The sequence below is a fragment of the Cheilinus undulatus genome, linkage group 18 (genome assembly GCF_018320785.1).
Source record: "Cheilinus undulatus linkage group 18, ASM1832078v1, whole genome shotgun sequence".
NCBI classification, from domain to species: domain Eukaryota; kingdom Metazoa; phylum Chordata; class Actinopteri; order Labriformes; family Labridae; genus Cheilinus; species Cheilinus undulatus.
Window position 1 is genome coordinate 33,480,403 of NC_054882.1, and position 16,367 is coordinate 33,496,769.

Here is a 16,367-nt window from a genome sequence, read left to right on the forward strand (position 1 = left end):
TTCATAATTCCTCCAGGAGCTCAGGGGTGCAGCACAGGGGGGATAAAGGGTACTGATCACCCAGCCCCACAGTAGGGAGGGACCCTTGAGAAGCCTGCAATGAAAGTGTTTTTTTATCAATTTTTTTCTTGGTAATTAGTGTCATTATTGAATCAAAATGAATGGGTAAACAGACTGAAGTTTGTATCAAATAGAGTAAAAAAAATATTGGGGGGCCTTAACTTCTCCCTTAATAATGTCCAAATGGTGTAGTCCAACGATGCTCATTTTTTACAAAAAATGATGCAACATTTGTTGCATGGTGGTGGTGGGGGTGGGGGTGGGGGGTGGGGGGGGGGGCTGTGTAGTATTCTTTCTGGGGGCCCAAAATCCCTAGCTACGCCTCTGCAGGAGTTAGAATACAGCTGATGTAAACGTCTTTGTTGCTGTGATTTTACTACATGTTCAAAAGAAACCTTTAGGTCAAACAAGGAAAACTGTTTAAAGTGATCAAATTTTCCATGGATTTTGCCTCTTCATTTGGCTCTGAAAATGCACAAGATTGATGCATTTCACTTCAAAATGTCAGAATTTTTCTTGTGGGGCAGCGTGCCCCTGGACCCTCCTAGAAGGGTTGGGGTCTCCCAACACAGTCTCCTAAAATCCTGAGGGAAGCACAGCTAGATAGTTGTGAAATATATCTCATATGACGTTTGATACTGTAGCTGTTCAGACTTAGTGTTAAACATCAACAAATCCCTCTGATACCTTTGGTTGCAAGCTATCATGTAGGAAACTGCCACTCTTTAGCTGGAGGGCTGTTTTCTTTTATGAAGGAGAAGAAAATTATATGAAAGTTTGAACCTTTAAAATGATCAACTGTTGACCTAAAGTGAAGACAAACATGAGCTAAAAGGTTGACAAAACTAAAATGGGACTCTCCTATGCAGCACTATTAGGATAAATTGAAACGAATACAGTGGAGCACTGACATTTCTCATTACACACTAGAGCTGTATTTCTGTCATATTACCCAGGCAACATTGTAAATTCTGTTCGACAAGAACAACAGAATGAAAACATGAAAAATATTAGCGGCTGTGTTTGCTTCCCGTGTTTGTTGCCTGGTTACAGAGCATAGGCTGGAGGATTTTTGGAAATCAAAGTGAAATTTAAATATGACCCCTTCCTGATCCTCAAGCCCCTTGATCAAATGCAAGAGATGGTAACAATGCTGCAGGAGCATGAAACAAAAATCCAAATTCAGACTGTGTTTTAGTCAAAGGAAGCAACAGTGACTGCAAAATGTGTTGCCTATTACAAAGAAATATCTGAAAATAAGGAGCACTTTCTGGGAGCAGGTGCACAGGCAAGGTGCCAAAAGACACAAACAGATACATCACACTTTCGGCAATGTGCTCGGTCTGCTCTGGATTGATTAGCATCCTTTTAATTACTGTTGTATCAGGTGTTTGAGACACACTTTATGGACTGATTTTTTCACACCTATGCGATTAAGTATGCCAGTATAAAAAGCTGAGACAGGCCGTCATGACACAAGTGCAGCCGCCACCATCACCCATGGCACGTAACCTGACATTATTGAAAACTCTCCCGTTATTGTAAGGACATGCTGCAGACCAGAACCGACAGGGACAGGTGCTACTTTTTATTGCTGTATACCCCTCATTATAACATCACGAATTATAAGAACACAGGTACAGTTAAGTAAAAAAAGTTTGTGCAGTGCTGGTTTGATTGAAAGAACTCCTCAGTTCAGCAGAAGTGACAAGCTGAGGAGGGTGGTGTTACTCTGGAATGAATCTCCACGGGTTGATTTTAACTACCATATAGGACCTAATAGATGTGCAAACTTTATATAGTGAAAACAGATGGCACTAAAACAGCGACACAGCTGCATAGACACTGCATGTTATGGACTTTGCTTGACAAAAAAGAAATTTTTTACAAGGGAAGTGTGCCTCCCAAAAACAGACTGCATACCGAGGGAACTTCTATTCCAGATATTATGGTAAAATAAATGAGCAAGGAAGCTGGCATTAACATGTCTACTCCTGTAGGGTAGGAAACATTTAGGTTGGGATTTTTTTTGTTGTTTGTTTTAAATAGTTTTGTTCATAAACTGAAATGTAAAACCCAAAAGCCCATCTTGACAAACTTTTATTTTGGCAAGTAAGCCAGATGTTTCACCATGCTTTGGCAGGATCCACAGCTCTGTCCCAGCAGGTTCTGGCATAAGCTTATTTCCTTTGTTTGCCACAAGAAATCTTTCGAGAAATCACACTGATAAGCTAATATGTATAAAATGAATCGTATAAGTAATGTCACAGTAGGATTTAATCACAATTTTTGTGTGCCAGTTTAATTTTTATTGCAATTCTGTAAGAGATAGTATTGGTAATAGTAATGTTTTTATTTTCAAAGTAAAACAATTTTCAAACCATATAGGAGAGAGAATATCATGAGTATTACTATCAGAAACTATGTACATCTCAAGTAAGGCAGTGTGTTTTTTCATCGTCTGTTTTCTTTTGTCACAGTCAAAACTTGTTTCACTTCAGCCCATTTTTAACCTACAATGGCATTTAAGATTTAAGGTTGTATTCTAGTGATACCGTGGGAAAATTACGGCCAAAGAAAGGAGGGATTTTCTTCATCCCTACTTTGTTGTAAGATTCCCACAGTGCAAACATTTTGTCTCGAACTTGACCATGAAAACAAATCAGCATGGTCACTTCTCTTCCCTAAATCAATCAACAGATTAACAAAAAAAAACTTCTCTTTGAATCAGCAGGTAGGTCCAGGCTGCCCATTGAGGGGATGAATCATTGGATCATGTATGGGCAAGGCCTTTATTGGATCTTTCAGGGGTCCAGCAATCAGCCTGATAGCAGTGATGTCTGTTCATGCCACCTACATTGACTACTTAACTGAAATATTCATTTGTTGTGTGTAGATGGAAAGGCAGAGCGACAAAGGCTCATCTAGACAAAGCAAACTAGTGCTGGCAACTTAATAATGCTATATTTTTTCTATAGTTTTAAAAAATAGAATCTCTGAAGCTCATCTTCTTTGGGGAGGTGCGCCCAATCCCCTGCTTTGGTTTTGACATCCTCATGATATTTTGGTCTCTAGCATAAGGAGGGTGAGGGGTTGGCTTTCAGGGCTTTAGCAACGAATGTTTTCTCAGAAGCCATTCATCTTTTTGGCTGGTAAAAAAGTAGTTTTCTGCTAATTGCCAAGAGAACTAGATGATAACAAACACATGAAACTTGCAAAGCAGTGGCAGTGCTCTGTCTTTACATCAGCATCAGCACACTTAAAACACCAGCTATAGTAAATGCCTGCTATTTAAACTTTTTACTGTTCTTCTCTGTCTCATAGTTTAAGTGTTTCTGATCTTGGGCCCCTGAAGGTAAGAGCGCAGTCAATGCAATCCATGGGAAACTACAGTAATTTCACCTTTATAAAAATCACCTCTGTGCTCTGAGTGGGCTTTGAAACGTGCTCTTTGATGAATAATTCATAATGTGCATGAAATATCAAACTTCTTAGGTCATTAGTCTCACACAAACCATCACGCTAGTCGTCTCTTGAGTAGTACAGGATCTACGAACTAATCAATGCCTCAGCCCTCGAGTCAGGCCAATCCTGATCATGCTGGATGGTGGTGATGGGGGCGCTTTGATGATGTAAGAAGACAAACACCCCGACATCATGGTCAAACACTTTGAAGTCAATGGAGATACGATTGGCTCTGTAGCCTACATTATAGCGCTCCTACAGCAGGTCCAAGGGTAAATCCACATCTGCTTTTATTAATTAATTAATTAATTAATTAATTAATTAATTTTTGCTTAACTGGACCCAGCATGAGCTACCAGTTGGGGGTGAATTGCTGTTTGATAGCAGAGGTCAGAATCTGACATTTTCTTATGGCTGATGTATTATTTATTATCTTAAATATTTAGGTTTATGGAGATCCAGATTATCAAACATGATTACTCATTGATTTTGCAATAACTGCATCAGAAGGATTTATTAAAAGTCACATGTTATGCAAAATACACTTTTTCAGGCTTTTCTAACACAAATATTTGCCCCTGGCCTGTCCACAATCCCCCCAAGAATCAGAAAAATTCATTCACTCCTCCCCTCTCTTTCTCCGCCTTTCAGAAAATGTGTGCTGAAACAAGCCCGTCTCAGATTTTCCCCTCATGAAGTCATGTTGGGAGTTTGCCCCGCCCCCAGGTTCGGTTGGCCCTCACCCTCTTAGTTGATAGGAGGATCGGGAGAGCCACATCCATTAAGCCACATCCATTTCCTGAGAAGGGCATGGAGTGGGGGGGGGGGGTTTGGCAAAAATCCTCACAGGCATGTTTTGGGGACCTCTGAGACCAATATAGACTCGTATTAAAAAGTTAAAATATGTGACCTTTAAACTGAAACAGCACTTTAAAAAACAAGACATAAATAAAATAAATAAAGTTATATGTAAAAATAGTATTATAATTAAGATGATGAATGATGAATTGACCATTATTTAAAGGTAGTGACCAGAATATATCAACAAAACCTTTGAAATATGGAGTCATGACATAGAAAATCACCAGCTTAAACCTTACCTGGAGGTTGCCTTGAGAGGCAGTTTATAAAAATTGTCATTTATTTTGCATTGCCCCAGGTTTAAACCCTCAAAACTGGAGCGGTCCCATTCGACTAAGGCCACCTCTCTGCCATTTTTTTCAGCTCTTTCACTTTTCAAACTAACCAGACTACATCCTGTGAACCATGTGGTTTCATATTCATAAGCACAGTCTCATTATTTGATAGCCATCCCTCGTATACATTGAGTCTGTGTTGAGATTTGATTGACTTTGATTCATGACTTTTAGATGGAGCTCAAGGACTTTAATTGCCGTCATGGGCTATGAGTCACAGCCGCCGCCGCTGCTGCTGTGAACCCTTTCTATAAGCGGCCAAGTGGGTGGCTTAACTCATACATATCGAACTTGTCTTTAGAATTAAGGCCTTCACCTGTCCTTTTCAACTTCTAAATGATCTTTAGCTTATGTCGCTCTCTCCCATCTCTGCTCCAAAGCTTTATCCTCAACCGTGGTCCCTATAGTCTCTACCTGCAGGGCAGGCATGTTTGGAAAAAAGTCACAATAATTATGCTCTGAGTCATTCAGTCAATATATCCCCTTTATTACCTATTAAATAACAAGATATCTGTGTTTCTTTGGACAAGTCCATGCATTTTAGCTGTAACGGGGGACTCTGGTGTTCAATAAACATATGCAGCAAGGGAAGGCATCATACATAATGAATTAAATTAGCACTTCTGTTACTAAGCAGACACCCCATGGCCCCAAACTATTCAACTTCAAACTTCTTCTGCAAGTTTAGATATCCCTCCATACCTCTGAGTCAGTCATTTGTATTTGGGAATACTGACGTTTCTTCTGTCTGAGGAGATGTTAAAAGCACAACTGCCTCAGCAAATCCTCAAAGAACAAACTAGCATCAGTGTAGAACAGCAACATCATTCTTACTAATGAGCGTCAGTGAAGCCAAGATGACATCTTCATTGTCACAGCACAGCCCTTTCTTCCCTCGGATAATGTTTCTAGACTGAAGCCTTGTGATCAGTGTCTTTGATACAATCATCAGTGTTTGCCTTGAGAGACAAAATAGTGCTTGATCTTGTTCTGCATTCTGGGTACCCGTGTTAAATGAACATACATTACCCAGGGGGGCTCCTTCAGTCTGTCAAAAAGCATTCCTCTGAAAGTATTTCTAGCCTTGGTGTTTGGCTCATGTTTCATCCTGCTTGGACAAAGCCTCTTAGTGCAAAGTTAGCTAATTAGCATTTACCCATTTATTAACATGAGCTGCTTGTTAAACAATCAAAGACAGGGTTAATAACTGAGTCACCAAATCGATCATCATTCAGCTCAATAAGAGAAAAATATTGAATGATCCAATCCGTCTTTAAAGATTTCTGTCTGTTAGCCCACATAAATTAACTCAGTATATAATCACATTGTGTAATTAAGTTGTTTTTGTAATGCTCTGCAGACCAAAAATGTCAAAGCATGTTGTTAACTAACCCACTGAATCCATCCAAGCTAAATAGTGTGCTCCACTGTTGCTAACTTACTTTTCAGAGCATCTTTTCATTAAATGCTGCTCTGTGATGTCAAAGTCAATAAAACAGCACTTTTGTAAAAGTGGCAGAGTTTTCAGGCCTTGTGCTACAAATGCTCCAAGAATACTCTGTGTGTAGCTCATTACTCTAAAGCTGGAAGGTGTCACCACTTTTGATTTGGCTTTTAGCCCTTAAAGGAACCCTGCATGATCAGACAAGTTCATCTTGTTGGACAGACATTTGTATCTCTCATATGTATATTGATCTAAAAAACTGCAGTAACGGCTGGCAGCCAGTGTTAGGGCTGCATCTCAGAGAAGCTGCATGTCTCAAATTTTGAGTTCGGAGGTCTCTTTTTTTTTTTCTTGCACTACGAGCGGTTGTAAGTCAAACTAGACAGGAAAATGATAAAAACAGAGCCATATTTACCTTGTTGTAGTAAATATGTACGTCCACATCGGTAGAATATGTTTGACATCTGTTTCTTGATGAACCAGATGAAGGCCACGAGCTAAAATGTGTCTGTTTAATAAAGTTGTTCCCCAAACTTCTACTATTTATGAAGCTTTCTGTTTTCACACAGTTCCAAATGTTGCAGGTAAAGATAAACACAGTGCAAAAACACTTCCGGTTTTGCACTTTTCAAAGTATAAGTCCACTTTAGCATTCCATTGGAGAAACTCCCTTCATATGTACATGATGCTTTTACTTAGAAAAGCTATCGGCAGGCCTCCCCTTTATACTGAATCAAGTCATTTGCAGGGAGGTTTATTGAGGTAAAACTTAGGAGGAATAACAGAGCTTTGACAGCAGGGAGACAAAGCCAACATGCAGCAAACTCATGCCTGGTATGAAAGGTGTTATGGCAGCAACAGCTGCAAGCAGCAAAACTGGGAAATCAGTTGCTGCATAGGAACGGCGAAAGGCGTTAGTGGCGTCAAAGTACCACCGCGGACCAAAACATGGCGGCCTCCTGGTGAATTCATAAGCTCAAACTTACTCAAAATGCAGATATCTGGGATATCTAGTACGTTTTTTTGTTCAATATATATATGAGAGAAAGAAATATCTATCCAACAAGATGAACTTGTCTGATCATGCAGGGTTCCTTTAAATGTCTGCAATGTATCAACAAAATGACAAAGGAGGTTTAATGACTAATAAACACACATTATTGTGTAGTTTTGATGGAAACAAAAACTCAATAAAAAAGTGCACAGCACTCCATCACTTTGTGGCCTCTCATTCAGAGATGATCTGTGTCCGCATCACTGGCAAAATAACATAATTGGGACAACGGGACAATCATACCTTTTATCTTGCTTGTCTTATCGAGTCACACGCCTCTTTCTGCAGAGGATTGGTCGTATCAGAAGAGGCCTTCAATCAGGTTTATGGTCAACGCTCTGGATTAATAAGCTGCATCCTACTGTTGAATCAAAATCCCTGCATGTTTACAAGACAGGGTTTATTGCAAATAAATAAATAGATAAATAAATAAATGAAGGCTGTGCACCAACATCTTATGACAAACACAGAAAGCATCTTAGTCATAACTTATCCCCCACTTAAAACTAAGAAGCACAGTAGGTGGCGTATTAGCATGAACACTTCAAACATCCCTCCTCTCTTTAACCCCATATAACCTTTGATAGCAAAATAAGACTTAGTATTCGAAAAACTTGACATGCCTATGTGGAGGAGACATTTATGAATAATTTACAGTCACCAGTTAATTAGCATAGTGGTCACAGCCTTGACTGCTGAGGTTTCTGTGAAAGATCAGGAGAAAATGCTGTCATGCAAATAGCTGTCTCCACTTGTGCATTGTGGGGTTGCTGGGCAATGTGTATTTAATTCGACAAAGGTCCGAATGAAAGTTGGAACGCTTAGTGGACATGAGGGCTCCATAGGTGGAAATCAATGCAAGCTTTTGTTGTAGAGATTGCAGCCTCGGCTGCCTGATGTGGTGCTGGCCGACTTAGACGAGCATTTAATGGTGCGTCACTAGCATGGACAGGTAATCAATTTATTTAGGCAGTAATGTATGTATCCCTAGGTAAATCTTTAATTAAGGGGCAAAGAGAAAAGGGCAATTGTAATGCAGGAGGCCAAAGGAGTATGAAAATCCAACAGTGAGAACGGATGGTTCATTTCCCTTTTAATTAGCTGGCGGTTCTTCATACAGCAGTCATTTCTTTACATTAACAAGCGCCTTAGTGGAGCTTGACTTCGTTGCCAAAGACCGACTCATACGTGAAAGTCATGCTTGAAGTCTGACAGTTGGCATGCCACCATTACAGCTGTGGTTTCTTACAAAAACATCTGCATGTATGAATGAAAGCTGACTGAAGAAGTGAACTTTTTATTTTTTTAACATTGCTTCCTATGTTTATTTTTAATAGAAATGCACTCATTGTCAAAATTAAGGAGCTACATTAAGCTAGATTTGTCTGATGTTAGCATTAAATTGATTGGTCAACAGATAAACATTGGTAACTTTTGTCTGTTCATGCAACAACATTTTCTGGTGCCTGTTGTTTGTTGGCAGGGCTTGTATCAATGATACCGATGTTAAACTGGTGCATCTCTGCATCCCTGCTTTTGAACAGTAATTTAAAGCAAGGGTTCTCAACCTATTCGGCCCGCGACCCCCAAAGTAAAGGCGCCAGAGACCGGGGACCCCCTCTGTACCTGAAGGTGGTTGAACAGCCATGCACATTAAGGAATAGTCATGTGCACACAAGGCCGTCCATAAGGGGAAATAAAAGGGGGGGGGGTTCTGGGACCCAGCCAAACTGGGGGCCCATGGAGGTCAGCAAAACCATGGTCCATTGTAAAGTTAAACTCTGACAACCATATTCTATATTTGACCTGATTAATATCCACTCTTTGAAAAAAAAAAAAAAGAAAAATCTTGTTTATTCATTTGTGTAGGAAATAGCCATCTTTAAATGAAACTAACTTGTGTTAAAAACATAATTAAAATAAGTAAAAAATTGCTAGAATTGGTTAATAATGGCAAAAAAATGGTGGGTGACGAAATTGGATTTTTAAAGAACACAAATGTGTTAAAAGTGGCAAAAATGGGCACAAAAATCGGTAAAAGGGGGTTTTAAAGTGGCTGAAATGGCTTTTAAGTGCATCAAGTTTGTGGAAACCAAGTGGACTGGGATGAAAAATTGATATTAACTTGCAAAAATTGGTTAACTGTGGTCAAAATGGGCAAAAAGTGGTTGATAGAGGCAACAATAGGCAGAAAGTGGCAAGAATTGGTTTAGAAGTGGCAAAAACAGGCAGAAAAAAAAGCGATGGAAAAGGTTTAAAATGGACACAAATGGGTTTTAAATGGCAAAAATGTGCTAAAATGGACTATATTGGTGTTAAAAAGTGATCAAAGGATTCACATTTTTTTCCTCTGTTATTAAAGGCTTAAAAAGACCCCTAAAATAAATCCTAAAAAAGTCCTCACCATTTGTCTGCCCCCCCCCCCCCCCCCACATTGTCATGGGTGTTTGGCTTCCTTTCTGGATCATTGCACTGTCATCCAGCTACACCCACAGCCACCTCATACATCATCAGAGTCTTTGTAAATCTCCTGCTTCCCCCGCTGTTTGGTGTATCTTCCTCTTGTTCTTGAATGTCCCATATTTTAAAGACTTAGAACGTCTTTGCAACTACCAACTTTAGTGTAACTAATACAGATCGCATGGGCGTGCAGTGTTGAGTTAAAGGAAATGCATTGATGTAGAAAACTGACAGAGATGTACGTTTATCCATAGCACTGTTAGATTGACAGGTTGTGTCAGGGCTCATTGATTAATCCACTAAGCATTTGAAGGATTTCAGAGTGTGGGTGGGACTGTTCAGTGAGCTGAGTAAATGCTCCTCTGTGCTGGTGAACTGACTAGGAGTGCTGGCTGTGAGCACTGAAGTGTATTTGTTTGTTATGGCCAAACTCATGCAGGTGACAGGGTTGACAAGAATTACAGCTTACCTCAGTAACCTCCTGCATTTCAGCTTCATTGAATACCAGTCGTGACCCTTTAATTGGCTGCTCTTCAGTGTTGACAGGTTGGGAGAAGTGCTGCTTCCAACTATTTCCAACCTTTAAAAGAACTAAATCAGATACTGATGCCATTAAAATGCCAGACATGAGGTTGTTTAACTTGCACAGCCAAATGAAAATGTTATTTTGGTGCACACTGCAAGAAAAAACCCAGAACACTGGCCATTTGGCATCATGCATTGGTTAATGAATTGCACTGGCAACTTGATGTGCAGGGATTTGGGATTTTCTTCCTGTTTTCTTTACACCAATCTTCATGGCCTGTATAGTATCAGATAAGAGGTTGCAGGGCTTGTGTATAATACCTCCTTTTATCAGCAGTGCACACCAAAGCTGATTTGTTTCAAAGGCAAAAAAAAAAATAATTGACTGGGACCACCATCCAGCTCTCTGCTCAGATTGATCCAAAATCCATGTGTGAGGTTAATATTTGCACTTATTTTTAATACATTGATTTGTCCATTTTAAAAACAAAAGGTAAAATGGCATTTTGCCAAACAAGGTTGTTTCCAGGCCAGTGGGGATATAATAGGCCATGTTTTCCCTCCAGCATGTTCTGGCTCTGTATGGTGTCCTCCCAGTGTGGCCATATCCAAAATAGCACCACCCGGGGGCACAGTGTGTACATCCTGCTCTGACACTTGAACATCCTTAACCGATTCTTTTTTAACTGTAGAAATGCTTCTACACTGAGATCCTTTTAGATATCTGATTTGTGCACACACTGAGGCTGATTTTAATGAGGCTGGGAAATGAAAAACATTAAAATGAATACATTTTTAAGCTGAAAACTGCATAATGGTCAATAAACAAACTTGATCTTGGTTGATGGCTGTAGCAAAGCTGTTCATGTGCTTTCAGTAGTTCTGTATCTTCACAGAACATCATTTTACTAAACTTCTTGATTAAGTTGTACTGAATTTTCCTACCTAATGCAAGCTCATTTACTGATGAGGGTAATCTTTCCTGAAAAAGAGAAACCACACCAATGCTCATCAAAATGTTGCTTTGGCGATGATGTCAGCTCAGCTTAAGTTTATTCTGTCCCTGTGGGTAATTCTGTTTGAATTAAGAAGTCCGAACAAGCCACACGCTTCATGAAAATGTATAATGTTCTACATAACTCCCGTGGATACCATCATGATAGACAGACAGTGTGAGTCGGTACACAGTTCCAACAATCCCAAGTGTTTGGTATGTGTGATGGCAGCAGTGCCTGACATAATCTAGGTCTTCCAGATCACAGTATTGCCAAACTGTTCTCACATGAGATTCTGTACTGTGTTTACTATGTTTAAATGCACCCAGGCAGTCAAGGCAAACGAGCAGGCCCCATAACAAAAGCTGCAGCTGGTCTACGGTTACAACCCTGACTAGCTTTGGGGAGTTGCGTTACCTTTTGAACATAACATTTGACCAGCATTAAGTGCCTGCTAAGCTGCATTCACTCTCGGGATGCAACCAATGACTGTTCCTATAGTTGACTAGTCGCCGAACACTAAAATTAGTTTTAGCCAACTTGTCAGATGGCACACCTTGATTGTTCAATTTTTTTTTTTTTTTTTTTTTTTACTGACAGCTTAAAAAAAGAGCTTTGACGTACTTACAAAAATGTATGTTTGTACTTGTACTTGCACTTTTACAAGGTGATAAAAAAGCTATGTCAGGGCGCTTTCACACTAGGCTCAGTTGTTTCGAACCATGCTGCAGCGCGATTCCTCCTCCTCCCCCCCTCTGGCTTGCTTTCACACTAGCAACATCGATCCGTATCCAGGCCGACTCGTGTCTGTACTCAGTCTGAAACAGCAGATGGCAGTATGCACTTAGCTGGTTTACAACCCCGCCAAGGAGGAGAAAGAAGAAGCAGCTACCATGGTAACCACTCGGGTCATGACCTGAGCGAAGATTGTTGTTGTAACCTGGCAAAAAAGTCCATCCTACAGCCATGGATGATCTTAAATCACTTTTAAGATGCTAGCAACTTGGCTCTTCATATCTGCACATCCACTATAGCTCAGATGATTAAATGGGCTTGCGCTGTGCAGATACGACGGTTTTTTTACTGACTCCAACTTGTGTTCATCCGTAAGGTGAGTCACAACAGACCATTTATTGACTGGATCCTAATGATTTCCACCCTTTTGATGCTCTGTGCCATATCCGAGCATGCTGCATTCACATCTCATCCAAACCGTGCCAGAGTCCACTTGAATCTCGCCCAAGACCACCTCTCCATGAGGGCCCGGGGCTGGTGCCTGGGTGGGGTTTGTTTGCATTCACACTTCCAAAACGAACCGGACTTTGGGCTCAAGTGCACTCAGATCCAGGACTGGGCCCCAAGTGTGAAAGCACCCTCAGACAAAGCAACCCTACATATAAAGAGTACTGAAGTGAACTTGAGAAATACTATTAAACTTTCATTTCAGGCATTTTTTTTTTTTGTCTTGGCTTTCTTACATAATCAGTGTTGAAGTAAGGTTGAATGAGTTTCTTTTACAAATGTAAGCCTTATTATTGTATGTTTGTTAAAGTTTGCTCCACTGTTTAAGTGTTTACAAGTAGTGAAAGAGATGTCGTGCATCCCTCCCTATGTAACATGTTAACATTAGAGGTAGAAAATGTGATGAGGAACAAAAAATACCACAGTAGCATTATACTAATGAGTTAGAAGTAAAAAGGGAAAGCTGTCGGGTTCTGTCTGCAGCACTGTAGTGTTATATTAATGTTAAAAGCCAGGATGACACCACCAGTGGATGACCAATGTTCGCTAGCATAGAAAGTAAAAATGCATTGCAGATGTGCTCCTGTGATATGTAAGGTGTGCTTTACATATTTTACAAGCAATCTTTCTTTACAAACCACCGAGAGGGAAATATTCCTAAACTTCCAAACTTTTAGGACATGCAGATGTCCCCGATCACTGCTGAGCATGCACAGCTCTCGACAGAGATAGTATGAATGACAGATGGTTCTCTCCCAAGCATTTCAGTTTGAGAAAACAACGTTTTGCAAATAAAATAGCAACATGGGGGCATAAGAAAGGTGTGCAGACGCACCAAACGAAATTATCGACAATAAAGTTTGTCAGCAACTGAAATCATCATCAGTTATTGTTGACAACGGCAGTGAATCGTTGCATCCCTAATTCACTTCGCAAGCCTTATTGCTAAATGCTGTCTTTCTTGGTTTTGTTTTTTTTCCGTTCAAATTCCCTTTTTAAACTGTATATTTGGTACATTTTAGTTAATTGTGACATCAAGAACATAGACTGATAAAAAGACAAGCAGCTTACCTTTACCCTGATGACCTTGCACAACATTCCCCATCACTATAGATAGATAGATAGATACTTTATTAATCCCAAGAGAAATTCAAGATAACGATGCAGTACTAGCCTGAATGAGAAAAAGCTGGAAAGTGTTCTTCCATATCAGCCTCTGTGTAATAAGTCTGCCTCAGGCATTCTTGACCCAGGCACAGGGCAAGATGACCTAATGCCAGGACATATTGTCAGCCTGCCAAATGACCAGCAAGAAATGCCACTCCTATGATACTCACTTATCCGTTCAGCCTGCCAGCTCACACAACAGCTGGTAAGTCAGTCAGCCAGCCAGTCAGTACCCCCAGTGGCATATCAATTTGTCAAAGATCTCTTCAGCCAATTAGCAGCTGCGGCCACTAGGCAGCCAACCAGCCAGTCAGTTGTAGCTGCAGCCTGCCAGTTTCCCTTTCAACAACAGCTGCTGACCCCAGGTGAGGAGTGAAACTGTGTGGCCGCAGTCTGCTCCTCTCACCTAGTTATAAGTGAGAACAACAAGGGTCACAAGAACATAGCTTTTAAAGGAGAGAGGCTCATCGATGCCCGAGGCTTTGTTTCTCTCTGACAACTGCTCCTGATGAGGCAACTGTTTTTGTTTCTTTCAGGGGTGATTTTCTGTTTCCAAGAAGTGCTGTCTTACCTGAACCAGATAGTTTTAAAGCAGAAATATTTGCCAATCGTTGGTATGAGTTTTCTGATGCTTTAGTTGTGCTATCCCTTTAAGTTTTGATCATGCTTTTTTCTCTCTACCTGGGACTTTGGGTGGTTGTGAATAAGATATTTCCAATCATTGAACATCACAAACACAAACTGGTTGAATGGATGTATTTTTGGACTTGGGACCACATTTCTTTTTTATCACTGCATCTTATTCACTTTGAAATATCAAAGCTGTCATGTCAATGTTGAAAAATCCTTCCAAGTGTTGCAAAACTGCTTAATTATAACAAAAAAACATAATGGCAAATGTTCTGATTGACATCGAGATCACTTTTATTACATATAAGCCTTTTCAAGTGAATTTCAAATATTTAAACAAGTCTGTGGTGTTGCTTTAAGGGGCAGCCACTTCTGTGTAACAAATTCTCTTGGTTATTTTTCATTGTTTCAGGCCTGACTCCTCAAAACCAGAGTTGGTCCATATGACTATTTTTTTATTGACTTTTCTGTGATTTTTTTAACCTCTGGTGCTATCAAACTAACCTGAGTGCATGCCATGACTCTATCTGCTCCTCACTTAAAGGTCACATATTAAGCAAAATACACTTTTTCAGGCTTTTCTATCAAAAATATGTACCCCTTGCCTGTCCACAATCCCCCCAAAGAACCAGAAAATGTGCGCTGAAACAAGCCGTTCTCACATTAACCCCCTTATAATGTCATATGGGGAGTTAGCACCGCTCCCAGGGTTGGTTGGCCCTCCCCTTTTGGAAGAAAGTTCCACCCCCCTCTCCTGATCCTCCTCTCAGCGAGTCGCATCCATTAAGCCATATCTATTTCCTGAGAGGGGCGTGATCAGGGGGCGGGGCTAGACAGCTCACTAACTTTTAAAGCCACAGACACAGAAACAGTTCGTTATGGGCAGTACCGAAACAGAGAGTTTTTTTAGACATGCAAGAAGTGTTTTTTCAGCAACAAACTTCACATGCATGTTTTGCAGACCTCTGAGACTAATATAAACCTGTCTTAAAAGGGTAAAATATGTGACCTTTAAATGAAAGCAAAAGCTGTTTTGGTAGGAGGGGCAGAGAAAACATTAATCTTGTGAAGTTGATAGGTTGGCCAGACCAAGACCATTCTTGTCATATGAGGAGAATGGAGCGACAGCTATGGGATTTTGTTGTAAGCCTGTAAACAATGGTGAAAATACACAGGTGGCTCTTCAACATTTTTTTTTTTTTTTTTGCTCTATCAACTGGCTCAACTGATGGCAAAAAAAGTGACAAAAGCGGACTTCTGGGAGGGGCATGTCTCCTGTGTTTTGTTGGTCTGACTGGCCCATAATGAATGTGACGGACAAAATATCTGTCCAACCATTATCCAAGTTTTATTCCCAGCTTTTTGATTTCCAGACATCGTCGATGTGGTGTTATCTGGATGGATATGTGAAACAGTCTAGCTGGTGTGTGAGGAAAGGTTGAGCAGAATAGGAAGGGAGGATGTGCCACACATGACGGAACCTACAGGGAAAATCAGTGCAGCACCACAGTTATTGTTCAGTCTCGACTATTTTATTTTCATGATCATGAGGCAGAATGGTAACTGAGATCCGATTATTTGCCCTGCACTAAAGGCAACCTTATCAAAAGCTGACTTACTTTGTTTTCAAAGAGAGAAATGTTCTCACCTTTCTCATCTGGGAGGGCGTAGCTGTTGCTTACCCTCTGCAGAAAAAATCATTTCTGTTGTTTTAAGCATTAATAGTGTAGGAACTGGCATGTTGTCAGGGGATGAATTGGAGAATAGCATGTGTCTTTGTTGGCTAAAACCAAACTGTGCTCTGTTCAGCGCCATGAAAGTCAAGGTTTGCGATTAATCGCTTTTTAAGGCTCATTTGAAGTGACTGCAGGATTTATGCAGGAGGCTCCTTCCCAGGCAGAAGTGTATTGGTCTGTGACTGTATACTAATTATCCATGGACTAAGGACAAAGTGAGAGGGGTAGTGTGTGTTTGTGGGTGTGTAGTTGAAGGTAGTGTGGCACAAAGGTAAGAGAAAGTTGTTGTCCGTACTTTACTGATTTCGATCTTCCTATAATTAGTCTGAGTTTAGAAGGTGAGGACAGAGTCAAACAAAATCAGACAAACCTGTGCTGAGGTAATTATGAAGC

The 16,367-nt window shown here is 40.4% G+C and overlaps 1 protein-coding gene across 1 annotated transcript in view; it reads left to right on the forward strand.

The window, feature by feature from the left end:
- alk (ALK receptor tyrosine kinase) overlaps nucleotides 1-16,367 on the forward strand; it is a 755,603-nt gene that overhangs the window by 277,264 nt on the left and 461,972 nt on the right. The window lies entirely within an intron of this gene.